Here is a 26653-nt window from a genome sequence, read left to right as displayed (position 1 = left end):
AAAAGATTTGGACAGACTCAGTTTACGGTAGTCAGTGAGAAAGATGCAAAGCAGCCTTCTTAAATGACCTGCCACCTCTCCAAATCCACAAATTCAGAGCAGAGGATGTTTGGTCCTCTGCTTTCTCTTCCAGGAGTCCGTTCAGAAAGCCGCCCTGCAAGGCATTTGCTGAGTATCTGGCCATTGCATTACCTGATGTTTCAATTCTTGCAGCCACCTCAGAGTCAAATCATCTTGGAAACAAGATCTCCCTGCGTCCAACCCCACAGTATTTAAGAGGGATCAGATTCTGACCCCTTATTGAAAAGGCTGCCCAGAAAAGGCGTGCAAGATTAGTGTGTTTCTACGCTCCCCTCACCAAAACCCCATCTGCCCACCTCTTACTCAAGCAACTCTCCGTTTCCAAGCCTTGTAGGCATCTCGCAGCATCACAGAAAATACACTCAGACCACCTGAGGGTCATCAATATACATTCAGACCATCTGTTAAACCACTGTCAGAAGATCTGTAGACCAGGGACTCAAGTGTTAAGCAGCGACTGCAATTTCCCCTTCACCATTTCTTTTAAAAGATATTTTGTTCCCAGTTCGCACAGAATTGGAACGTCACTTAAAGAGGGCTTTTTGCTCACAGTGCCACATGCGATTTCAGGTTTCAGAGTAAAGCCGAGCTATAGAAAAAACATCTTTTTTACATTATAGAGCAGGGAAATCAATCGGGCTCTTCAAGCTGGAACACAGCACCTTCCGCATCAGACAAGGCTTCCTGAACGTAGGGTTAGAACCTGCCGTTACCCGACAGACGTCACTGGGGACAAACCCCACTCTTGATTTGTTCAAGGTGTTTGTTTGAATCAAAGCAGCCACCTCTAGGAACAAAGACTGAAAGAATATTTTTGCTTACAGTGGAAGAATCTGTTCTAGTAGAATTCATAATCGGTTTGTTAGACTTCGACTAGTATCTGAACTGTGCCTCTTCAAGAACTCAGAGCAAACGAATCAGTAAAGTTTTAATCTAGAAAGCAAGAAGATAGAAGAGATTACAGCCTCCTAAACCAATTACAAGAGCCATGTCACTCTGTAACATTGTTCATAAGAACTGAGCTCAACCTTCAGAATCCGGTCATCTGGATTATTATATTTTTCAACACAAAAGGGCTGTATCTCAACACTGAGCTTCAAGCCTAAGAGCATTTCTTTCTGAAGATGACTGACCATAGCAAAAAACAAGCTAAAGAGCACAAAAAGCAGCTTGAGTTTTATTTAGCGGGTGTGTAATTCCAAGTACCAGCTTGAAAACTAGGTTGAGGATCCAGACACAGGAGGCACCAACCATAAATCAGAAGAAAAAAATGAGTCTCAGACTCTGTCCCATGAAGGCACTAAAAATCTTTTTCATTTTTTCCTCCCGTTCCCTGAAGTTCTCTCCTTTCTTGAATCCCTGGAAGAAGGGCATTATTTTTGCTCTGTTCCACTTTGCATGGGGTTTCTTTTAAATACAAGCTCCCACTTCCCCCTTACTTTTTGGCACGATCTCCATGCAGGAAGACATATTTTAAAAAGAGCTTGAGTTTGTAAGAACTGCTTTCCTACTCTACAAATGATATGAAGTGCTCCAAAGCCACACTGTGTAGTGACAAAAAGAAAGATTTTAGCAGTTTCCTCAGAGCCCTGCAGAGTCTACGAAAATCATTTAGTTATCGAGTCACAACCACCACTGAGCCCGTAAGCCTCGTGGGTTTGGGGCGGTTTCTGAAGAGCAGGCCACACTTCTGCAGGTGACCTGGCCTGGAGCAAGGACACTGTTGGCTGGAGCTGTGACAGTGCAAACGTGACAGGCTAACGACAGCATCACTTGAACAGATTCTGTCCCACAGGACAACAGTTACTGCTTGCAGATCCCAAGGGAACTCCACTAGATGTATTAAAGGAAAGATTTTTGCATACAAAGGTAGAGAAGGAAAGGGCACAAAGCTCTCAAACACTATTTTAGAATCACAGAATCATCTCAGTTGGAAGAGACCCTCAGCATCATCGAGCCCAACCATAACCTCACTCTAGCACTAAACCATGTCCCTAAGAGCTTTGTCTAAACGCCTTTTAAACCCCTCCAGGGTTGGTGACTCCACCACTGCCCTGGGCAGCCTAACAACCCTTTCCGGGAAAAAATTGTTCCCAAGATCCAATCTAAACCTCCCCTGGAACAACTTGGGCCATTTCCTCTCATCCTATCACTTGCTACTTGGGAAAAAGAGACCAACCTCCTCCATGGTCCAGCCTCCTTTCAGGCAGTTCAGAGATCAGAAGGTCTCCCCTCAGAGCTCCTGTTCTCCAGGCTGAACCCCCCAGGTCCCTCAGCCGCTCCCATCACACTTGTGCTCCAGACCCCTCGCCAGCCTCATCGCCTCCTCTGCACTCCCTCTGGCACCTCAAGGGCTTTCTTACGATTATTTCGCTTGCTCTTCTGCTAGTTACACAAGTCCACAGCAGCACAAACTGTGGCATAAACATAAGCCGCTTGTGTACATACCCTGGGCTCCAGGCAGCATGACACACCTGCCCACACTCCAAATCTGCCTCGGGTGGCAGCACAGGCTGAGCTAAGGGGACAAGCACAGAGCCAGGTGAGAGAGATTTCAACATGATAGCGTTATTTCACCTCGAGCCCAGCTCCAGTTTTCTCTAAAAATGAAAGGCTTCAGTGAGACTATTCGTGTGATTAAAGCTACACAAAGCCTTGAGTCACTTGCTGGGTCACGATCCAGCTGATTCTAAGAATCTGTACGCAGGCTGCTTACCCAGAAATTAATCTACTGCCTTGGAAAGTGTTGCTTAATTTAGAAGAGTGATTACTTACAGCACCTGCTGCTAGCCTCACAGCCTTTGATACGCCAGCTTCTCCGAAATTAATGCTAAGTCTTCCAAAATTATTTACATAAGGAATTAAGGAAAGAACTAAAAAAAGAGCGCTAAGTGTATAACAAAACAATCAGCTGCGTTATCAGCAGCAATTGAAACTATAATTGCCAACGCAAATAACCTGATTTAAAGCAGTCTGAGCTGAAGCTGCACAGTCGGTCCTCGAGGCAGACTCACATCCTCAGCCAGGCATAACAGCAAACACATTGAAGAGGCTACACACACCAAATTGTGGACGTGCGTGACACCACCACCTCGGGAGAAGCTCCACACAGCAGAACCTTTGCAAAAGGCTTTAAAGCCGCATTACCCGTAGGCTTGAAGTCTAAAGCTAAACCCACAGTAGCCTTGTCCACAGCAGGCAAAGGAGGAAGGAAGAGAAAGGATGAAAGGACTGAGGAACAGGCTCAGTTCTCAAAGCTTTAGTCCTTCACCATAAGTTTCTGTTTCCACCTACTGATGGGGACTCAAAATAAGTCCATGAGCCCTGATGGGATCTCAGAATCACAGAGTGGTTGGGGTTGGAAAGGACCTCTGGAGATCATCCAGTCCAACCCACCTGCTAAAGCAGGGTCACCAGAGCAGATCACACAGGAATGTGTCCAGGTGGGTTTGAATGTCTCCAGAGAAGGAGACTCCACCACCTCTCTGGGCAGCCTGGTCCAGGGCTCTGGCACCTCAACAGGAAGAAGTTTCTCCTCATGTTCAAATGGAAGCTTCTATGCACACGAGTGCCAAGGGATCTGGCAGATGTCACTGCGAGACCAGTCTCAACAATTTTTGACTGGGAGAAATGCCTGTAGACTGGAAGAAAGCAAGTGGCACTCCTAATCTCCAAGGAGGAGGACCCCGGGAACCACAGGCTGGTCAGCCTCAACTTGATCACTGGGAAAGTGATGGAGCAGCTAATTCTGAAAGCCATTTCCAGGCACATTAAGGACAAGAAAATCATCAGTAGCAGGCAAAATGGCTTCACCAAGGGGAAGCCACACCTGACCAACCTGAGAAACTTCAGCAGTGGCCTGGTAGACTTGGGGAGGACAGTGGATATCGTCTACCTGGACTTCAGAAAGGCCTTTGATGCTGTCTCCCGTAAGATCCTTACAGAGAAGCTATTGATGTAGAGGCTGGATAAACAGGGAGCTGGACCGAAAACTGGCTGAACGTCCAGGCCCAGAGGGTGGTGACCAGTGGCACAAAGTCTAGTCAGAGGCCAGTCACCAGCAGTGTAACCCTGGAGGGCCCAGCAGTTTGCAGATGACACCAGGCTGGGAGAAGTGGCTGAGGCCAGAGGATCATGCCGATATACCAGAGGGACCTCAACAGGCTGGAGGAATGGACCAGCAGAAACCTCATGAAGTTCAACAAAGAGAAGTGCAAGGTCCAGCACATGGGGAGGAACAACCCCCAGCACCAGCGTATGCTGGTGGCCACCCAGCTGGAAAGCAGCTTTACAGAAAAGGACCTGGGGGTCCTGGTGGACACCGAGTTGAACATGAACCAGCACTGGCTTCTTCCTAAAAAGAACGCAAATCCTCGGCTGCATTAGGCCAAGTAATGCCCGCAGGTCAGGGGAGGTGATCCTTCCCCTCTGCTCAGCACTGGTGAGGCCACACCTGGAGTGCTGGGTCCAGTATGTGCTCCCCAGTACAAGAGAGACATGGACATACTGGAGAGAGTCCAGCAAAGAACCATGAAGATGCTGAAGGAATTGGAGCATCTTTCCTATGGTGAAAGGTTGGCAGAGCTGGGACTGTTCGGCCTGGAAAAAGAAAAAAAAAAAAAGCTCAGGGGGGATCTCATCAATGTATATAAATACCTACAGGGAGGGTGCAAAGCAGATGGAGTCAGGCTGTTGTCAGTGGTACCCAGTGCCAGGCCCAGAGGCAATGGGCACAGACACAGGAGGGTCCTTCTGAACATCAGGAAACACTTTTCACTGTGAGAGCACTGGTACAGGTTGCCCAGGGAGGCCGTGGAGTTTCCATCCTTGGAGATATTCAAAAGCCGTCCAGACACGTTCCTGGGCAACTGGCTCTCAGTGGTCTCGCTTGAGCACAGGGGCTTGGATCAGATGATCTACAGAGGTCCCTTCCAACCTCAAATAGTGCGATTCTGTGAAACACATATCTTAAATAATGCATCTTTTTCTTCTGTTTGCAAAACCATGACATTTCAGAGATATTGGACACTTCCTTCCAGGGGAAGAATTCAGAATCAAACATGGAACCCTTCACCACGCAGGTCTGTCTCAGAGACCTGGCCCACTCGTTCATGTGCACAGAAGTTTGAAGCACTTCAAATTTGGGGGCTTATTTCTGTTCCTAATCAATGCAGAGGTTATTTGCAAAAAATCAGCGGGGATCTTAAAACGTCCTTCATGCATTCAGAAAGACTTTTAGAGCAGCTTGAGAACACCTAACAGACTGTGCCTGCTTCTTCCCCTGACCCATATATATCAAGCTATAAAAGCTGCAAGCAGCCTGTACAAAAAGATTTGCCTTTTAGGAGGTGGAACAAAGAACATAACATTCCTGTCTGAGTGTAACAAAAACAGTTTGAACAAGGTTTCCAAAGGTCACAGTCATTACAGCCTTCCAGAACTAGAGGCACCCAGTTGCAATTCAAGCTACACAGCTCATCTCTTTCAAGCCCAAAAGCTTGGCTAAGTTTGCAGGTCTTTCAAGGACAGTAAGCAAAGTACCGGAGTGCCTCAGCTCCAGACACTGGCTGTCTCCAAAGCCAAAGAAAACAAATGAAAACTCAAAATACTGAGGTTTATGAGATCTGTGCGGGCAAAATCTCACTTTACGCGTCACTTTACTGCTATGCAGCAGTTCAGAAAACATCACACTTCATATTATTCCTTAGGATGTTCTTATTTCTTTGCTTATGGCTTACGTATTCAAGTATCTTCTAATCTGTGCAGCTTTCAAAAACAACCGACTATCTGCTGTTTCACTGCACAATGAACTAACAAATGCTTGGAATAAAGAAATACCCTGAAATAGTTTTGGAAGAGAAAATGAGCAAGAGTTTCTGCAAAAAAGGATAATACTCCTTCCTTACCCCATCACCATCCCCTTGGCCAACTCTTTCTGCCCCCACTAGAGGCTCGTAACATTTCAGGATCCTTTTCTAAATTTTAAAGAAAGTACAGAAAACCATCCCTCTATAAAACACTTCTCAGTAACAAAATGTTACTAATGTTGGCAAAAGAACATCTGCTTCTGGGTATGTAACACAGAATACCCAAAAGTGTACAATAGCCCCACTACCCACGTATAAAATGAGGACGTAATTTAAGCGGGTTGGAGAAGGTCACACAAGTTTACAGTAGAGGAAAAACACCACGCGGGTTTCCAGATTCCTGTCCTGCTCTGGTTATGGGGTTTCGGTTTCTACCTTCCAATCACCCGCTAATTTTGCAGGTGACCTCCTGAATAAGTCTCACAGGTTTGCTCCTGGTTCAAACTATCAAGTGATTACAACACTTCACCCTACTCTGTAAAGGGCACAAGTGGCATGAAGCAGAGATTTGGATTGCTGCTCCTGGCACAACTCCTGGTGTTCTTGTTCTGAGCCCCGACACCAGGGATGGGATTTTCATCTCACTGTCAGGAATTTCTCTACAGTTTCTGCACTCTGAGCCGTTTAAATCCCTCAGCACATCCTCTTAGATTTACACGACTGACACTGACCTTGTTCCCCATGTCCCTCATCTGACACCAGGCTGAATCTCTATTGATCTCCTCTAGAAGCGAAGCAGATACTCCAACCTACAAAATCACCCAACAGCAAAGCCCATCCAAGCTGTGACCTGACCATCAGATTCCTTTGTCTGAAGTGCGCTCATTTACCTTGCTGGGCTGAACAGCTGAAGATCTTCTGTTCCAAACAGTTTATCTTTGTCTCACCTCCTTGCTGATCTGCTCCTCTAAAGTGTGTCTTCCTTTCACAGGAGACTGACGGCAGAGGCACATCAGGCACGTACAACTGCAAAGCCGGAGCATCACTAGTTATTACCCATCAGTTTTAAATCCTAAACAGTTTTCAGGTCGATGGCTTGAACTGCCACTTCAGTAAAATGAGAAGAGTTGAGCATCAAAACCCTCCTTTGATTCATGAACTTTTTTTGACAAAAGAACCCAGATGTCCAAAGCAGAGCAACAAAGCTGGTGAAGGATCCGGAGCTCAAGACTTAGGAGGAGACTGATGGACCTGGGGGGTTCAGCCTGGAGAACAGGAGCTGAGGGGAGACCTTGTGATCTCTGAACTGCCTGAAATGAGGTTGGAGCCGGGCGGGGTAAGGCTCCGCTCCCAAGGAACAAGCGCCAGGACCAGAGGAAACGGCCCCAAGTTGTTCCAGGGGAGGTTTAGATTGGATATTAGGAAAAAATTCTTCCCAGAAAGGGTTGTCGGGCATTGGAACAGGCTGCCCAGGGCAGTGGTGGAGTCACCATCCCTGGAGGGGTTGAACAGACACGGAGATGAGGTTCTCAGGGATATGGTTTAGTGACAGTGTTGGGTTAATGGTTGGACTTGATCATCTTAAAGGTCTTTTCCAATCAAAAGGATTCTATGATTTCTAGGCACTCTCTAGGGACAGGTCTCGGGGAAGAGAACAGAAGTATAACAAAAGCAACATGGACCTCACTGAGTGGCATCGGTGTTTGCACCTGGCTTAACACATTCAAGATGAATAGTATCTGCCCTTCATATCACTGGATGCAATAAACAGATATGCCCAACCTCTCCAGGGTTCTGACTTTAGAAAAAAAATCATTGCCAACCACCACCAGGTCCAGCAGGACACCAGGAGGTCACAACTGTGCAGTATATCAACGGGTCAGGTTCAACACCACACTGAGATTTTGATAACAGGGTAGTAAAACTACCTCCAGTGTGGGGGACTTTCTGCAAGGGATGCTCACTTCAGGCCCTGTGAACAAGCAGCAGATGCTAACGACACGCCAGGTTTGACTCATCCAATTCATTAACATCTTTACAGAGTTTGTGGTTTGTTTTTCATATTTCTCTTTGTGCACAGTGAAAAAGATCCTCATTTATTTACATGCCCTGCTTCCAGCACTGCAACAATTGAGTTTTAAACACCTTTATCACTTCTTTCTTCTGAAGAGAAAACAAAAACCAACCAACCAACCATGCACACACCCTGGATTTTCCCTCCTTAATGGTACAGAAACATTTTACTCACCTGCCTCCTGTCTCTTTCAGGCTTTACAACTGAAATAAAATTTTAGTTGACAGGGTTTAAAAAAAACAATATGAAAAAAACCCATGAAATACACAACCACCTCTGAAAGGTTCATTTGTGATTTCCCATGCAATTTGTATTCATTCTAAAACACTCAGAGGACCACTCTGACCCAATCCCGCTAGCATCGCTATTAAATCCGAAGCAACTTAACCGACTGCTGGTGACAACACTTTGATCACAACGGGCACTCCTGTTCTGGGGAGCTGGGTGAACCAAGTGTTGTAATTAGGACATTAGGAAACATTTATTCATGGAAAGGGTTGTTGGGCATTGGAACAGGCTGACCAGGGCAGTGGTGGAGTCACCATCCCTGGAGGGGTTTAAAAGACGTGTAGATGAGGCTCTTAGGGACATGGTTTAGTGCTAGATTTAGGTTATGGTTGGACTCAATCTTAAGGGTCTCTTCCAGCCAAAATTATTCTAATATAACACCCTGGCACCAGGCAATGTGGCAGAAGTTGCCTGAGACACCATCAAGCCATGGCTGAAAGGCCTTGGAGGCAGATTCATATCCCATTTGGCTATTCCCACTACAAGGACAACCACCTCAGGCACCCCTGTGTCTTCCCAGAACCACAAATCAGTGGCCCAAAATAAAGCTATGAGAAGGGAATCTGCTCAATCCCTTTGGCTGTCAGCCAGCCCCGAGCAAGTCCCACAGGTAGAGAGAACCTCCAAGAGATCAGAATCAGGTCTCCCATCGGTGAGGCAACAGATTGTGCTGGCCCCTTCATCAGTCCCTCAGGGCTGTTTGCAATCTCTCGTGAGAATCTGGGATATGGTTATGTAAAACAGATTCCTCACCCTTAATTAAAATAAAGTTCACATGCACACCCTGCTGAAGGCAGCATTAAAAAAAAAATAAAGACTTCTGTGAGGGATAAGTCACTTATAATTAAAAAAAAAAAACCTCTGTGTGCACACAAGGGAGTGTCGCATGCTTGCCAGGCACCTGGATAATCAGTTCCTATGCAAAGCTGCAGAGGAGAGCCCTGGGGAAAGGAAGGGTCAAGCACACTCTCTTGCAAAGGCAACGCAGGTGGGATTTGCCCAGCAAGGGTGACAGCTGCAAAGCCTGTCCCCAAATTCTACCTATTCTGAGGCCACAAGCACTAATTCTTCTCCACTGCACTAGTACGCTCTTTCATCCACGTTAAAATGAAAGCCCATCTTGTTTTATCGTAAGTTCCCTAGCTGTAATAGAATAGGAGCTGATAGATGTTTCACATTCAGCTTTACCTGCTGCCTTAATCATTTAAACTTCACCCATGTTCCTGCCCTCCTTCCCAAAAGAAAGGTCATTTTAACTTCTTGGAAGTCAGCCCACCTCTTTGATGGTTTCAGCTGCCTTTCCACAATGCCACCATGTCCTCCTGGAGACATGGAGACCAAAACAGGATGTGGGTCCATCAAGCATTTGTATCGAAGCAAAATTATATCCTTCATCCCTCTCCTGAAGAGGATGGTGGCTTTTTTGGTTGCTACTGAAGTGATGCTTCCCTCTCCATCTTGAAAAGTGAGATCATCTCCAATTTTTTGCCTTTTATTCATGCAGCTTTCAAACCATAAAATAACCTTTTCTCCAAACTTGTAGAAGCTTAAGATCTTGACAGAAGTTTTCTGAAAATCCAAATACATTGCAGCCACTTTAACTCTTTCTTACCAACACCGCACAGAACTCCATGGGGTAGGGCAGCATGATTTTCATTTTCAGAAGCCACACGGACTCTTTCCCAACAGTTAACATTGATCTATATATTCAGAGATCCCTATTACAGACTTTCCATTCCTGGTAGTGTTGACTCTCTGGTGTGCTCTTCCCAGGACCCCCTCTAGAGCTCTTTTTATAGGTGGGAATTACACTGGCAGCTCCCCAGTCCTCTGGCACAGTGACATCTGTAGCGATAAATGATGCGGCTTGGCCAGCAGTTCCTCAGGATTCTTGGTTGAACACCATCCAGCCCTGCTAACTTATTACTGTCTGACTTATCTATTTGGTCTAATTTTTCCTTTTGTATTTTTGTTAAATTATTTTTGTTGATGTATGGGTTACTAAAAGTGCATTTGGTGTTGGAGTGTCCCAATACCTTCAGCAGTTAAGACTTGATATTCTTTGCTATGGCTTTCACAGAATCACAGACTGGTTGGGGTTGGAAGGGACCTCTGGAGATCATCCAGTCCAACCCACCTGCTAAAGCAGGGTCACCAGAGCAGATCACACAGGAAATGTGTCCAGGCGGGTTTGAATGTCTGCAGAGAATAAGACTCCACAACCTCTCTGGGCAGCCGGGTCCAGGGCTCTGGCACCTCAAAGGAAATAGGTTTTTCCTTATATTCAGATGGAACCTCCTTTTCACAACTTTATCATCAAGTACTCTTTTAGATACGCTAATCCTAATGGATTATTTCCTAAGGTATACAATATTTATGTCCTAATGGATATAAAAAGCAAAATCCTAACGTCTCAGAAGGACAGTACCAAGACAGACTGTTTTGCCCACCCACTGTCCCTGCCCTCCCCCTCACACCAACCTGTGCCCCGGCACGGCTGTCACCCTGCCTGTCCTTCCTGGGGGACGTTTCGGATACCACAGACAGATCGGTGAAATTAAACTGTGTCACCATGACAGCCAGCTCTGCTTGAACACACCGTGGAGGCCGGAGCACTGTCAGTTTGGGACAGGAGCTAATCGGGGCCTGAAGTGGGGTTTCTGTCTGGGCTCCTCCCGATGGGGAAGGCTGGTACAAATGGAAGGTAATTTTCGTGCAACGTGGCAATATTGATAGATGCCAGGCAATCTGCAAACAACCACAGATTTAAATGTCTTACCCTGAATGAAGCACTAAAGCAGGTACTTTCCTTGCTGCCACACACAGTGTTTCTGCTCCTCACCCTGTGACACTCACAAGTTCAATGAAAATGCTCCTTTCGGATGAGGTTGTGTGTGAAGCTACCTGCCTGCACAGGCACTTGTGGAGCAGAGACCAAAACAGTTCCCTTCTTCCACACCCTCTGTCTCTTGGCATTTACACCTTTCAGAAGCCCATAAACCGTCCTGCCCTCCTCCTCAATTTTAAAAAACTACACAAGTATATAGCTCTTTTATCTTCCTTTTGCGTCAACCCCTCCAGCCCCAAAGTTGCTTTCCCTCAGTTTCCTCCTGTTTATCTGTTAGAAAGCAACAACGATCAAAGGCGGCAATTACTTCACAAAAAAAAACCCAAATCCCCCCACCCCTCACAGTGATTAGCAACGTCAGACCCGATTTTCAGAAAGTTATTTAAGAGTTTTTAAAAATACTTTACCAGCTTAGGTGCCAAATCCCAACAGTTTCAGAGGGAATCAAGCGCCCACGCGCTTTCTGGATTCCCACTAGATGCCTACCCACATCTTTTAGTACGTAACCACATGAAACACTACTGTTGTTCTCAAGGTTAGGCTCTCTAAGTGCTGCTAAGACAGTCCCTGAACGTTCCCACTGAAACTCAGAGGCTGCTGAATTATGTCTCCAGGTTACAAAACACACACATACAAAAAAGAAGAAAACCCACAACTTTTTTTGTTCCTTCATGCCCAGCACATTTTACCGAATACCTGCTGCACTGTTCCTGACAACATGAAAGTTTCTCATCTTGTTTTCATCTTGGCTATGAATTCTGAGGCACAAATGTTGCCAAAGTCTTTCTGTGCATATTCCAGGCTATTCAGAGATAAAGAGACATTATGCTATACCAGAAATGTTTTTCCTGTTCCTCCCTGTGCCTGCTTGTTCTGCGTTTGCCCTTTACACCTGCATGACAGAGGGAAGAACATTATTTCTCCAGCACAGTTGTGTTTTATGCTCACTATGAGCCTTTATGGGCAGTGTTTAGGTGACAAGAGGGTGACAGAGACTCAGCAGCTCCCTAAATAAGCCACGAGCATTTGTACAAGAGATGACTCCTGCACTATTGCCCTTTGACTATGAACTGAAGGACTGCAAGGTGGAAGAAGCACAGCAGCATTATTTAACAATATCAAGTAGTGACTGGCAGCAGCATGAGCAACTTAATTCTGTCTTGGATTAAAACTATAGATCCAGCTGGATATCAGCAAGATGTCTGAGCCCAGAGGACAGCTTATAACCTGCTGGGGAAAACATGCTTCCAAGTCTGAATTATCTTTTCAAGGTTACAGGAAGACATATAACACAAAGACGCACAATATTATGCAGGTAGGTGACAGGAAAAATCCCCAAAGTGCTCTGCTACACCAACAAATGAACCTGCTGGGTGAAGTATCGAAGTCCCTACAGTGCGGCAGGGATTGCAAGTGCTGTGCTCGCATCGAATCAAAGGAGGATCCAGAACAGCAAAACAACAGGAGGTGGGAGAAATACATGATCCCTTTGTGATTTTCTGTCAGGCTCTTTCTCCCAAATATGTTTATTAAAGGCAGAGAATCAGTTAAGGAGGAGCCAAAAGCCATTCTGTACCAAGGACTTTCAGATACGGAGCACAATCAGGTCCAGCAGGAGTTGACCCAGCGTGTACTAGAGGTTCAAAGAGCTCAGGGGCAGAGGAAGGCAAGAAAAAAAATAACAAGCTGTACACAGTAGGTACCACAATGACACACGATTTTCAAGAGTAAAAAGGAACTTACTTGTGAGCTAATCCTGAGAAGCCAGCAGATCTAGTTGTTATCTTACAGTCCTCATATCCAGATTTGAAAGCTACTGAGAGCTCTGGGATCTTTAATACTACACCACAGCTACGCTCACTCATGTTTCTCCATTAAGTTTTCTGCCAGGTCAGCTCACAGCCAGGCGCTGAAAAGGAAAAGCACCCTTGCCTTTGGATGGCTGCGTGCCACGATGAGCTCAGCTGTGTCAAAGCTTTCCCCCCCCGGCCCCGATCGCAGCCTCCCAGAAAAAATTCAAGTGAAGAGCACGCTCCCAGCAGGTGGAGAGAGAATCCTCCCGTCCTTTCATCACACATTCGATCTCCAAGAAAACGCAAGTTCAGATTATACTTTTAATATTAATTCCGAGTTGGCCACATCAAAAGGAGAACAGCTGCCAACAGCCAAATTCTTGCTTTATAGTTTTGTGATGGGGGGGGTGAGGGCTGGTTTTCGGGAAAAAAAAAAAAAAGCAAACTTGAGCTTTTCATCTGTTAGTCAAGAAGAATGCAAAGTCAACCACAGGCTTTTTTCTTCCAAATTTGTAGTTAGTTCATTAGCAGCTTAGGATCAGAGCCCTCACAAAGAGGTCAAACAGTCTTTATGCTGAAACTAGCACGGGTTATGATTTATACAGAAGCCTTTCACTGCTCACTCCATACACACCCCAGTGAAAATAAAAAAATAATGCTATCAAGAGCCCCACAATAGAAGGGAAGCATGTGAATGGATGAGAAAGGAGGAAGGCAGACCACAGAGATCACACGTGCTCATCCTGTTGGATTTCAGATGATTTACCTATAGCTACAGGAAGCGCAGATAGAACAGGATCTCAGGTCTTTGAAAACAAACACAACTACATCACGCATGGGATGAGATCACCTTGGTGAAGTCACTGGTCCTCGCTACCGAGCCAAAGTAACAGGGTGGGACTCAAAGAGCAACCGAACATCATCAGATACAACAGACATCCACTGTAATACTCAACTTAAAGCTTGACAACAGAAACAGGTATGCTGTTAAGAACAGAAAGCAATCTGCTATTAAAGTGAGATTATTTTAATCTCCATGACCATTTACCTCCAGAACGGCACATCGACGCATTTAATGCTGTCGCAGTCAGTATGTGATGAAACTTTGTTGCAACAAACAAAAAAACCCCACACAAGCAATGTTGGTGGCATTTGGATTAGCTCCCAGGATGAGTAAGTATTGGATCAGAAGGCAGGAAGGGCTCCTGGAGGATGTACTTAGTCTTAGAAAGGACTGGCTCTTAAAAAAAAAAAAAAAAAAAAACCACCACACACCACAAAGCAAAGGGCACCTAAAATAAAATTGATTATGCAAATTAAAGAAAAAAACAAAAATAAAAACAAACAAACCCCCCACACACACCAAACAAACACCCAAAACCATTATTCTGATGATCCCCTAATCAGCTGCAGGAGATGAAGGAAATCAAGCTGTGATTATTCAACATCGGTATTTTTTTAAAGTAGCCAATAACTTTAAAAGACGACACTGCACACAAAAGACATTTTTGGCTGGACCAAGTAAATGACTAAATTCTTACAAATGGGGCCAGCTCATCACTTCTGAATGTTTTTTCTTTTGCAACTCATGGCATGTTTCAGAGAGATGCAGGACAAATGAAAAAGCTGGTGCCCAGAAGTCTACAAAGACGACATAATGAGATTTCTGATCATTTAACCCACCCCTGCCGCCTTCCTCTGCCCTGTCTCCCCAAATCCCCTTTTCACCGTGAGTAAACTGGAGATGAGTTTGGGAGGGGGGACTGTTAACACGAGCTGGCAGGACGGTGTTTCCGCAAGTATAACTTTCATGTGAAAGCCAGAATTCCTACTATGACAGTGCAGTGAGTCACTTGACAACAAGTCATTGAGGCCTTTAATTACTGGTTTTGAATTCTAAGAAATGACACTTTTTTGCCCTAACTGAAGGATGTGCCTTTATTGAACCTGGAATTCAAACACAGCCTGTGACCGTCTGCCTCCATTTAAAGACAGCCCACACAGAAATATCTACTGGTTGTGCTCTATTTTCTGGCTTTCAGGAGAGCCCTGAAGGAATCTTGTGGTTTTTTGCTTTTTTTTTTCTTGAAGAAAGTCCTGCTTTTGCCATTCCCAGCCCTGCCCTCACCTCCTCAGCCTTTCTAAATGAAACCTATACATTTTATCTATTTCCAGATATCCCATCAGCAAAACTGCTTGATAAAGAACGTCAATCAGTTTAAGGTTTCCTCCACTATCCAGTCTTCATCCTCCTCCCAAGCCCTGAAAAAGCTGCTTCTTGCTGGGACAGAGGACAAAATATTTTACCTCCCTGCTGCTCATCTGTGTTTGCCCAGTATCTTCAGGATCACAGATATATGAGGACTCTGCTTTTCATCAATCTTAAGGATGGCCAGGGAAAGTAAAGACAGGTAGGAGATTAACAGTGTTTCTGTGGAAAGGCAAAAGGAAAACAAACAAACAAACAAAAGGCTTAAATAGATATAAGTAAGGAACGGAGACAGAGAAAACAACCAAACAAGAATACGAAAGTCAGTTCTTAACTGCAAGTGAAGTTTAGTATGATTGTTGGGGCTCCCAGCTACGGACAGAGAGACATCAGCCTGACATCAGAGGCTTCAGCTGCATCTAAGTGTCATTTTAATTTTGTTCACACTCTCCAAAATCTGGTTTAGGAACACAAGCCAGGCCTGGAAAAGTCATTCTAGTCTCAGTCTTTCAGACCCTTTTGGCACTGGCCTGGTAGCAAACCAGACTCCTGCTGCTTTTTGTGAATTTTGGTACAGCCTTTTTAATCATTCTCTCTGCTACCAAGGGAGTCAAAATTGCGTAGGAGAAGAATTTCTAAGACACACAAATGTAAGTGACTGCAATTTTTACCAGACACCTTATTACCAAGACATACAGGCTGATGAAACAACAAGAAATTTGATAAGCCAGAAGTTAAGAGAGAGGTTTTTCATTAGATCGACATAACTGTGATACAAGTCTTGTCGCTGGTGTGGCAGTTCCCTCTCCTTCCTCCCCTCACAACTTCTCTGGCTTTCTGTAAGGCCACCCAGTGAAGATTTCAGTGATTTTGGAGAATTAAGTTACTACGGTAATAATTTACTGTTAAGATACAGTAGACACCGCCACTTCCCCCACAAAATTAGGAACTGGAGGGTCAAATCAAAGCCTCTGTGTGCTTAAATCTCATTATTTAAGATGTCAAGGCTCACTTGGATCAAATTCTGCCATTTCTCTCTACAGACAGGAGTAGGAGAAGTCTCTTTTATATGACATAGATTTTTGCATAGCTTTCACACGTCCAGAATCTTGGAACTTAAACAGAAAGCATCAAAAACCTTAACACATAACCACAGCATGCATACGTTTTACCAAAGAACCTCACCAACTCCTTTGATTATCAGAAAGCAGATGGGTTAGATGAAGGGCTATGGGGCATTATCACCATTCATTTCTAGGCTACCCCTTTGAATTCAGCTCCCAAAGCTTTTCCGTTACCATCTGCAATCTCCTGCAAGCACGATGCCAGAGCAGCGACACTGAAATCGTAGTCGCATCTTATTCTGAAGTGGGACTGAAGACAAGCACAACGTCAGGGCAAAACAGGGATGTGAACGACAAGCTTGTGGTTAACATCTTGTGGTTAAACAGGACAGTGTGGCAAGAAAATTCAATCAAATTTCCGTGGAAAACAGAATTAGCAGCGACCACATCCATGAGAAGCACCATCCACTTAACGATCATTCCACGATCTGTGTTTTACATCTTTATCTTCCTCCTGCCTCCCTCTTGCAAGGAAACAGAGTTTTCCCAGAGCAATTTCTCATTTCAGCAAGAAGTGCCTTGAATCAAGTGGTCCAAACCCTCTCAAAGCAAATCCTTTTAATAAAGATATTATTTAACAAAGTACAACACTTAGTAAAGCATAGAGATTCACGTAGGAAATCCAGCTTTAAACCATTTAAGATTCCACAAGGCAATTAGATCCGTAGCCTGAAAATTGCATTTCTGTATTATGGAGGCCATATGCATATTTCTGAAGAATGAGGGAAAATGTGACACTTTTCCTTTTTGTGAACCAACGTTCCCTTTCACAAACTTGTTTCTTGAGTTCCTGAGCTTGAATCAAAGGGTTTCTCCTCTATGTGCTTTGTTTTGAAACAGATTCATCTGATTTGCTAAAAATCTGCCAGTATGTGAATATCTGCCTTGTAATTTTTGACCCTAACTACAGTGACTGAAGTCCAATTACACACTGATTCAGAGCACTCTCAATTAAAGCAACTTTTAATACATGATACTGTGACTAAGTCTTCCAGTCTATTATCAGCATTTTACTAAATAAAGCGCAAACTTGGGCTCCACTAAGAATTAACACATTCTGTGGTTTGCAAAGGAAATTGCATTAAAATTTGTCTTGAATGAGGTATTCCTGAAAGGATAGGGCCATACAAATTGTTCTATTTCCAGAAAAACTGCAAAATGTAATCAGAGTTTTAATAGAGTGTCTTATTAATTTTAATGAACTAATCAATATTGCATTTCGAATTCTGATCTGTTCATTTGCAGCTAATTTCTTTTCATTCTGTGCACTGCCTGGTCTTTGCAGCTGTTACCTGTCTGTTAAATACCTTCTATTATGAAGGGACCCCAGAGTTCAGACTCAGGTAAGCAATTTAATGAACTAGAAAAGCAGAGAATACACTATGAGCCTGGCCTTAATTTTTTTCCCCCCCTATACCTCAACACAGGCTGGGGTTACAAAGCTCAGTATTGGCCTCAAACACACGCTGCACCATACACAGAGGTTAAAACAGGGCCTTGAGCTGAAATCATAGAAATGAATCATAGAAATGAAATCACAGAAATGACTCCAACAGCTTCAGCATTACAGACAGGATTGGGAAAGGGGGGTTGGAATATTCCTCCCTGTTGCTGGTGGGAAATCAGCTTTTCCTTCATCCCAAACAAGTCTGAACTATAGCAGCACATGAATTCTACGTTCAGCTGTGACTTCTAGCCGCTCCAAAGCATGACTGAAATAAGACATTCTTGAAATACCTGCTAAGGACAAATGATAGATTCATCTTGGCACAAAGCCTTTAAGTTGAACTTGTTGGTGAGACTGCATAATGTTCACTTACAGATAGCTGGAGTAATTAAATCCAAGTTTTACAAATGGAATCACTTCTCTGCTCTTTCTACAGAGGAGTTTGGGTTAAGTGGCCAAGCCACTCATTTTAAGATCAGCAGAGAATGTGCATTTGGGAATATGTAGGTACAGAAAATAATCTATATTGGAAATTCTTTATGCTAAAAAAGTGATAAGGTACTTCACATTACACTAACCTTTCTACATGTAAATGAGGAGAAAAACCACATGAAGCAAACCACTAGTTCAGATAAAAATATTTCTCACTTCAGCCTGTTACATACATAGAACATAAGCCCTGAGAAATGGGCTTCGTCTTGTACAAAAGGCATCATCTAAAATATGTGTGTGCCACTCAGAGTCATTAAGGAAAGCGATAGTTCAAAGCCCTACTGATGCTTAAACTAACAGTCCCAAAGTGGTGCTGTGACACCTTAGCAAGCCAGTCTGCCAAACTGTGTCCCAACATTTCTCTGCTGCCATCTGTAAAGTCATAAAAATGCCATCAGCTGCAAACCACGGTCAAGCAGACCGTAACTACATGCATCAAGCTCATAAGAGCGGGAGACGATGTCGTAGGGTAAACTTGGTGACTCCCTCACACGTAAAACACACACAATACAAATAGTAATTATTTTCATGCTCCATGTAGATTACAGGCATGGACTGACGTCGTGGAAAAAGAAGAGAACAAAAGTCAGAAAGCAAGGCTTTACGTCCCACTTGCCACTTGATTTGCTTGCAGTCCCACAGCTCCAGGCCCACCTGGATCAAGAGGTTTGCAGCCAGATGTCACATACTTCAAGGGAGTCACAATATATTACCCGCATTGCCTATCGCGTGGTATTTGGGATAACAAAGGGCTACTGTAGGAGAAATTATTTCTTTTCATAAAGTACATTTGGTTACTACTTCTGCAGTCTTCTGATTTGGCCTGGTTTTCCCAGATTAGGATGTTTCTTTTATCCTGTTAACATTTTTTTCTCTCCTCCTTTTTCTAAACCTAGAATGATAAAAAGATTTCCCACCACTTTACTTCACCAATTCCAGACAGGAAGTAGGAAATAGACTTTAAGGCAGTTACATCAGCTTAAGAGTGAAATAAACTAGTTACAGATCAGGTCCAAAGAGCATAGAGCGCAAAAAGGAAAGAAACCAAGGAAGAAAAGTTATTGTTTAACCTGCATCTCAGACTAGATGCAAGAGATAGAAAAAGGCCATCCACTGGAAGCTGGAACACTTGGATTGCCAATCTGAACAGCTATTCCAGAGCCTGAACAATTTACCAAAGCATATTAGTACATAAACCCAGAACTGAACACTTCTACTTTCTCTTCAAATTCCCCTGGAAATGTGCTTAATCAGATGGCTTTTTTGTTTCCCCCAAATGCTAAAACGAAGGGAACTTGTGAAAGCTGTGCTGCTACAGTGCTTTTGCCAGGGGATTTGTTAGCAATGCTGCCTGCATCCTCACAGTGAGAGTGGCAACTGAAACTCCTCCGGGCTACCTGCTGCCATGTACAACAAAACAGATGGGAGATAAAGGGGACCAGGGTGACTACAAAGAGGAATCGGCATTTTCAGAGTGCAACTCTCGGACTTATTTTAAAATCTCTACTGCAGGACGATACATACCACATGCCAAAAGGGCCTTTTCCTCTCTACTGATCATACTGGGAGCCTGGGGAGACTTGTTCAGCTCTGAGCATCTGTTTTCAGCTCTGAGCATCTATGTTTTCACCAAGTGAATCCCACGAAGGGCCCCAAAACTGTGATGTGCGCCTCACTGCCAGGTGCTGAAAAGGAGACGGTGCGGGAAGACCCAAAGACCCTTCTCCAGAGCTGAGGATGTGTCCGAGGAGGAAGAGGACACAAGTTTCCTCCCCTGCCCAAAGCCAGGAGCAGTCATCACCAGTGGCAGCACACAGTGTCACCCCTCACAGCCATAATGTCCACACCTACACGTGCCACCACACACAGCTGCACCCAAGATCAGGAATTCCAAGCCTGGACTTAAGTTTGAGTAAAAGCCTGGTCAGCATAAGCAGTGTCAGCTGTTTTTAAGCTATTCATTCCTCAAGAGCATCACACGCCTTATGCTCAGAAGGGAAGAACTGATCGCAGTGACTTATGTGCCTCATGAGTGAGCATCTGCTGACGGTCCCAGTTCTGCTGCCACCAAAGGGAATGGACCAGCCATTCCCATCTCTGGGAACAGGGGTGCAAAGCAGTTCCTCCCAGCTGAGAGCTGTGCAAGCGCATAAGAAGAGTCACATACTAGACAAATTATTTTCTCCATGAAAGCAAGCCCTCAGCATGAAGCAGAACATGTCTACATTCTCCCCAGTTCCTATACAAGCCAAGATATCAGGCTGAGAAAATGAGTTCAGCTCCTTGTCAGGCATAGAAAAAGGCTTTCACACAATACAATTCTGGCACACAATATTCTTTTGCCTTCCCATAGGGGTAAAAAGCCAATAGGAGATATTCTTGTATCTGTCAAAGGGCTAGCAATCGACTAGAATATAAAGAAATATGACTTTTGGTTTTAGTTGCCTGGTTTCAGTCTGTTTCTTATACCTCCTCACAAAGAGTGATTGTTTTTCAGATCCTTTACAAAGTCTATTTGCTTCTGTTATCCGCTGTTGACATGATGAACTGTAAACTAAGATCCCTTTAAGGGTGGGTCTCTGGATCATTTCTGTATTTTGGTACCGAGAAAAAGTCTATTGCAGCTCTAGGTGGTTCCGTACATTGTTAAGAATATAAGGGAAGTGAACCGTAACAACTAGATTTTGAAATGACAAAGCTTCCCCCATCGAGGAAGTGAGACAGGCGCACAAAAGGGAGAAAGAAGGAAAGAAGCAAAACAAAAAAATAAACAAACAAACAAACCCATTAGTTAGCAAACCAGGTGAAATTCATGCACTTGTAGTCAAAGCTGAGAGAAAAGGTCTGCACAGACCTGGAAGAGGATATACAAGAATCATCAGTAATCAAACAGTTTTTTGACCTCTCAGGCAAGAAAAGCAAGCATCAGTTTTTAATCCAGTACAAGTAAGGCAGTCAAAAACACAATAAACAAACAATATATTTTCACTTCTGGGAGTTATGCTGGACTTGTCACATCTTTCTTCCCATATTCCCCTGATGCACAGAAGAGCATGAACCAAAAGCCTTACATCTCCCTACTCTTTTTTTCTGAGCAACATCCAGAGCACACATTGTGTGCTGCCTAAAACCTGCCACAGCATTCCCGTTCTTGTGCTACAAAAACATTTTCCTCTTCGATTTTATTTTTGGCTTTCATTTCCAAGTCAAAGAATTGTAGTTTTCTCATCCCATTTAAATAAGCTGGTCCCTCCCCACAGGACTCAGACTAAATACCCACTCGGCTTACCGGACTCCAGTCTTAAACTCCAGCTTTGTCATACAGTACAGCTAAGAACAGATTGTCCCGTGGCACAGGACAGGGGCAATCCGTAGTTAAACAGATTCATTTCCATTTCCACCATACCTTCTGCTCTCAGTGCGGAGATGAGCTTTACTTCTTGGACTTATCCACAGAAAATGCAAACGGAAAAACAATTCCTAAGCATCCAGCGGACACGCACACACAAACTGTTCCACAAGGAGGAGTTTTTCCAGCTTTATCCTAAAAAGCTGTGAGCAAGATTAACACGTCCACACTAAGCAATGTTAGAACAGCAGATGGGAAGATGCTCCCAGTTTTGCCAGGTGGTGTGTGCAACACCAGGAAACTCCAGGTATGGAGAAGGGGGAGGTAATTCAGTGAAAGGCATCCATGAGTCACTGTACAAAGAGTAATTGCAAGCAAAGAGAACAAACACTCTTCCGTCTGTGCCCGGCACAGCCATTTCACCCAACTTCAGCACCTGCTTTCACTTTGAAAAGCTTGGCTAACTAAAGAGCTTTTACAGTTGTTCTAACGTATATATATATGTATATACACACTCACCATACTTAATCACCACACAAAGTAGATGCCTTACAGCCAGTAACATGCACCCAGCAAAGAGCCAGGTTTTGACATCTATTTATAAATCTTGTTCCTGAAGAAAAACTCCTGGAGGTGATGCTGGAATGAGGATCAAGTAATGCTCAGCAGGAGCAGATGCACCATGACACGCACACGGATGAAGCCAGCTCTTCCCAGCAATCATTAATTTTAAGTCTGCTGGATAACAAAAGCAGCAAGAACAGGGATTGCTGGCATGGGAGAGCTGTGGATTGGGGCATTTCCATGCACAGTGGAAGAGAGAAGCGCCACTGCCCCCCAGGGCTCGTCCTGCTGGTGCTGCCTCTCCTCGGGCTCCCAGGATCATTCAAGAGCAGCCAGAGGTGCCACCCATCTCACAACGTCCCTTCACTGCCACCCGCTCCCCAGGCAGAATCCCCTGCTTTAAGCAGGAGGCTGGACTAGAAACCTCCTTGCCAATACGAATTATCCCACGATCTTAAATCCAGCTTTGCTTTTAAGTACTTTAATAGCAAAAAGCCACGGTTTCATACACACACATGGGCGGTGGGGGTTAAAAGACGCGCTCCCACCTCTCCATCCCAGCGCAACAGCCACACAAAGCCCGGGGCTGTATCACCCCATCGCCCAGCGAGGGTCCAGCTCCTCAATTCTTTGTGTTTGCCCAAAGCACCCGCCCCTCCAGCCGAAGCCAAGACAAGGTGCTCAGCAGAAACTCTGGGCTGAGAGCGGCGATTCCGACCCCAAAATCTGCCCCGGAGCCCCAAGCATGCGGACCCAAATGGGCTTGCAGAGCCGGGGGGGAGGGGGGGCAAAGACAACTCCCTTTGTTAAATGAATGAGCCGGGGAGGCAGGAGGTAGGCTCGGTACCCCACTCCTAAATATACATATATATATATATATACATATATATATATATAAAAGAAAAAAACGTCCGCTCAACCCCTTTGCAAACTTCCCGGCTACAAAACAAGAAGCGAAGAAATCCCCTTCCCCGACTCGGCGGGACTCACCTTCCTTCCGCCCGCCGCAAGGTGCTGCCCGGCTCTCCACCCGGCTGGCCGCCCTCCAGCCGCCCCTATTGTGGGCCCGGCACCGCCTCCCTTCGCCCTCCCCGCCTTGCCGCTGCCATTGGCTCCGGGGGGGCCCGCCCCGCCGCCCCCCCCCTGCCGCCAAGGTGGGCAACCGGGCACGGCGGGGTAGGGATCCTCCCGCTTCGGTCGGGAATGGGGCGGCGGGGGGAGGCTGCGCTGGGGCGCAGCGAAAAGTTTTCAGGGAGGGGGTGGAGATGGGGATGGTACCTTCGCGGTGCAGCAGATCCGGAGTTCGCTTCGCTTGGGTTGTGCTACAGTTGTATCCGGCACCCTTGGAGGGCAGAGGGAGGGAGCGGCGTTGGCCCGGGGGTGGAAAGTCTTTGGCGATCACGCCATCAAGGGAGCAACAACGCGGGGAGTGGATCGCCGGCAATTATACCCTTGGCATGAAGCACTTTAACGACTTGACTTGTGTTGTTCGTATCGCACGGTGCTATCGCAGAGCCGGCTCCATTGTGCTGGGGACTGTGTGGCTGCAGATCCAAAAAAGGCAAGAATAACACGGGCTCTGCCCCTGCTGCTGTGTTGCACAAGCCGAGACGTCTATACCTTATATTGCAGAGATCCGGGTGTTTGCTCTCCCTGTGATCCAAAGCTCGCTGGAAACTTATCACCCCAGTTAACAGGAGTTTTCGGCTCAGGGCTTGTGCTCTGAGAGAGGAAAAGGGGGATTTGATCGCACAGACATACAGCTGCACCGCTCTCCAGAACAGAGCACGGGCGTGGTGAGGTTGTGTACTTGGAACACGCTGTCTGGACATCCAGAAGTAAAATGTTAAGGGAAGCAGGTACATAAAGGCAAAAGGGAGACAAATAACACAGGTCACCACCCAGATCTAACATTTATAATGAGGCAGCATGGCTATATATGACAGATTAAGACAACACCGCCACAGTCTTGCCCCTGCGCCTTGTACTAACATTTATCTGTTCCTGTGAGGAGTCTGTTCGGGAGCTAAACCAGCAGAAAATTAACCCCACAAAAATAAACGAATGGAGGAAGTGAGAATGCAAGCCTGGGGCTTGTAGGGAAAGTGGGACTGCAAGAGAGCTGATATCTGTCAGTTTAACCTGTTGTGGAATGGTATACTTTGAATTACTTCCCTCTGTTGGATACCTGAAGAGTAACCCCTTTTGTAGCACACTCAAAATCACAAAGGCTTTTTAGAAATGTGCGTGCACCCTGCTAATCTAAAAAATAAATCTTGAATCCAGGCAGGAGATTGGTCCGAAATACTCATAAACATGCCTTGTTTGGCAAGATATTTTACTAAATACATTCATTCCACCACCTACCAAAAAAAGGAGAAAGGTAATTGCAGTGGTTGACCTGAGGCCTGGCCCATACACAGCTGGTAGATTGTTCTAACAGACCCTGCTAGAGCTGTATTTATATCTGTGTAAAGGTACTTAAAGCAGCATGAAATAACCAGGGCTTTAATTATAGGTGCTCTTAAAGCCACCTGAAGCTGAGAAAAGACACAGGTTAACTCAGTTCACAAATGGTTTCAATTAAATCTTTGTATATTGACTGCCAAGGGATCTCATCAAAACATTCAGAACTGTATTCTTACGTTTCATTATTAGCTTGCTCTATAATAATGCAGAATCCTAAAAAGATATCCTGAAAGGATATGCTGGGATTACAATACTTAGAGTTTTCTGAGTTTACCCACATTTCAAGACTCCTTTGTCTGGATATTTCAGAGGGAGTTCCCCAAGCAGAAGGAGGGAGAGGCATTTGGGATGCCCGTGAACAACATCAGAATGGGATCTTGAGCTACTGCTGCCAACCAGAATTTGGTACTTGAGAAAGGAATGAGTGAAATGTATTTGCCTTCTAAGCACTCAGAGCAGAGAAAGTGCTCGGGGAGTTTTCGGGGAAAGGATCCATCTTGCCTTGTACTCAGGATAAAGTCAATGGCCCCTTTCCAGTATGGGGGGAAAAGGGGATTTCTTACACCTCAAAAAGGTCTCTTGAGTTCTGTGGGAAGAAGCCTGGCACCAGGCCCCAGCCTCAAAGACCAACTCTGTTGAACAATCGATTTCACAGTGATCATGTAAGAACCACATTTTCCTCCCATTCAGACATGCAGCAGAATGAGCAGTCCAGCTGCTGCAGGGCATAGCGTGAACATTTCTTTTTTGTCAGCAGTACCAGTATTGATAGTTCTTACCCTGCTGTGCATCTCTGCTCCTGAGCTACTCCCTGCACTGCGCCAGCACAGCTATTTGTGCAGGTATTTAATGGAAGGAATCAAGGAACTGGTCCTCCAGAGATTTTTTCCTGTGTGTTTTTCAGCCAGATCAAATCCCCAAATATTTTGGCTGACACAATGCAGGGGGAACACATAACATGTGGAATAGCAGAAGCTAAATCTCAGCTGAGGGACAGTAACTTGTTATGACGTACCAAATTAGTCACCTGCAATCATATGTCTGCTCCTTTAATCTGCTCTGGCAATTAGAGACAAATTGGCCTCAGCCTACAAGGAAGAAACTAGAGTTCATGAGTGACTTGAAAACTAATTACAAGTATCCAAGTCTTGATCATCAGGAAAGGACTGGAAAAAGGAAAAAAGAGAAGAGTCATATAGTCATACAATAGACAATTACAAAGTTCCTCAGCCAAATATCTTGCTGCACAGATGTACAAACAGCAAGCAGCACCAAGCAAAATTGAAGGTGATGGTGGGTCAGCATACAACTGCCTGGAGGTTTCTCACCCAGTCAATCAGAAGTCAATCCAGCAAAATAATGTCGTTGTAGTGGTGTGAAGTGATGAATAAGACAGACTATGATTCATCACTGCCGTACTTATCATATAAGCTTGTACAGCTCTGCAAAATGCATGTAAAACACTTCCAAATCAGAAATATCCTAGTTTGTCCAGATAACACAATAGACTAAAGTACTGGGGAGTGTGTTTCTGGACACAAATCTATGATTCACAAGAGTAAATGTTTTCTCTGAACAAACACACAAAAGCACATCAGCAACAACCTTCCATTTCCTCAGTAAATTTCAGGGTGTTCTAATGCCAGAAAGGCAAAATAGCGAAATAATGAAAGGGCCAGAACACCTGACTGGTAGACAACAGCACCTTGTTCCAATCTTAATTATCCTGATGTTAGATAATGTGTAATGCCCATCACAAATGAATCAGTTCCAAAATGTATGCAAGTAGGACATTACATCTGGTACATATTTAGCGTGGACATGCATTTCCTACCATCCTGGAAAAAGGTTTGCTAAGATTCCTCTGCCTAGAATGAGTTCAAATACAGGGGTAAGAACCAGGGCCACCCTTTTAGCAAACCTGGCTCTGGATTACACTTGTTTGACCTCAGCACTGTCTGCAGTTTTATCAACTGAAATCGAAAACCCAGCTTATGCACTACCATTTCTCTGTATTTGGCTATATCGAGTTGTTTCTGGATGAATGGTTAGAGCATCTTTCTGGACATGTTCCCTCTTGCCACTTGGTCCTTCGTTTCTTTATCAAG

At 44.9% G+C, this 26653-nt stretch overlaps 1 protein-coding gene across 5 annotated transcripts in view; it reads right to left on the bottom strand.

The window, feature by feature from the left end:
* Positions 1–23775, bottom strand: part of PAK1 (p21 (RAC1) activated kinase 1) — a 78715-nt gene extending 54940 nt beyond the window's left edge. For 2 of the 5 annotated variants that reach the window (XM_065636880.1, XM_065636900.1), the window contains exon 1: positions 6779–6866. The gene's annotated coding sequence lies outside the window, so the exon portion shown is untranslated. Of the gene's footprint in view, positions 1–6778; positions 6867–12841; positions 12992–23066; positions 23104–23354; positions 23621–23696 lie in introns of those variants that run through there. The other 3 variants (XM_065636893.1, XM_065636873.1, XM_065636885.1) reach the window with 3 other exon arrangements.
* Positions 23776–26653: the final 2878 nt, after the last annotated feature.

The sequence above is a fragment of the Caloenas nicobarica genome, chromosome 1 (assembly GCF_036013445.1).
Source record: "Caloenas nicobarica isolate bCalNic1 chromosome 1, bCalNic1.hap1, whole genome shotgun sequence".
Lineage (NCBI taxonomy): Eukaryota > Metazoa > Chordata > Aves > Columbiformes > Columbidae > Caloenas > Caloenas nicobarica.
The sequence above is the reverse complement of the archived record's forward strand: the minus strand, read 5'-3'. Positions and strand labels throughout refer to the sequence as shown.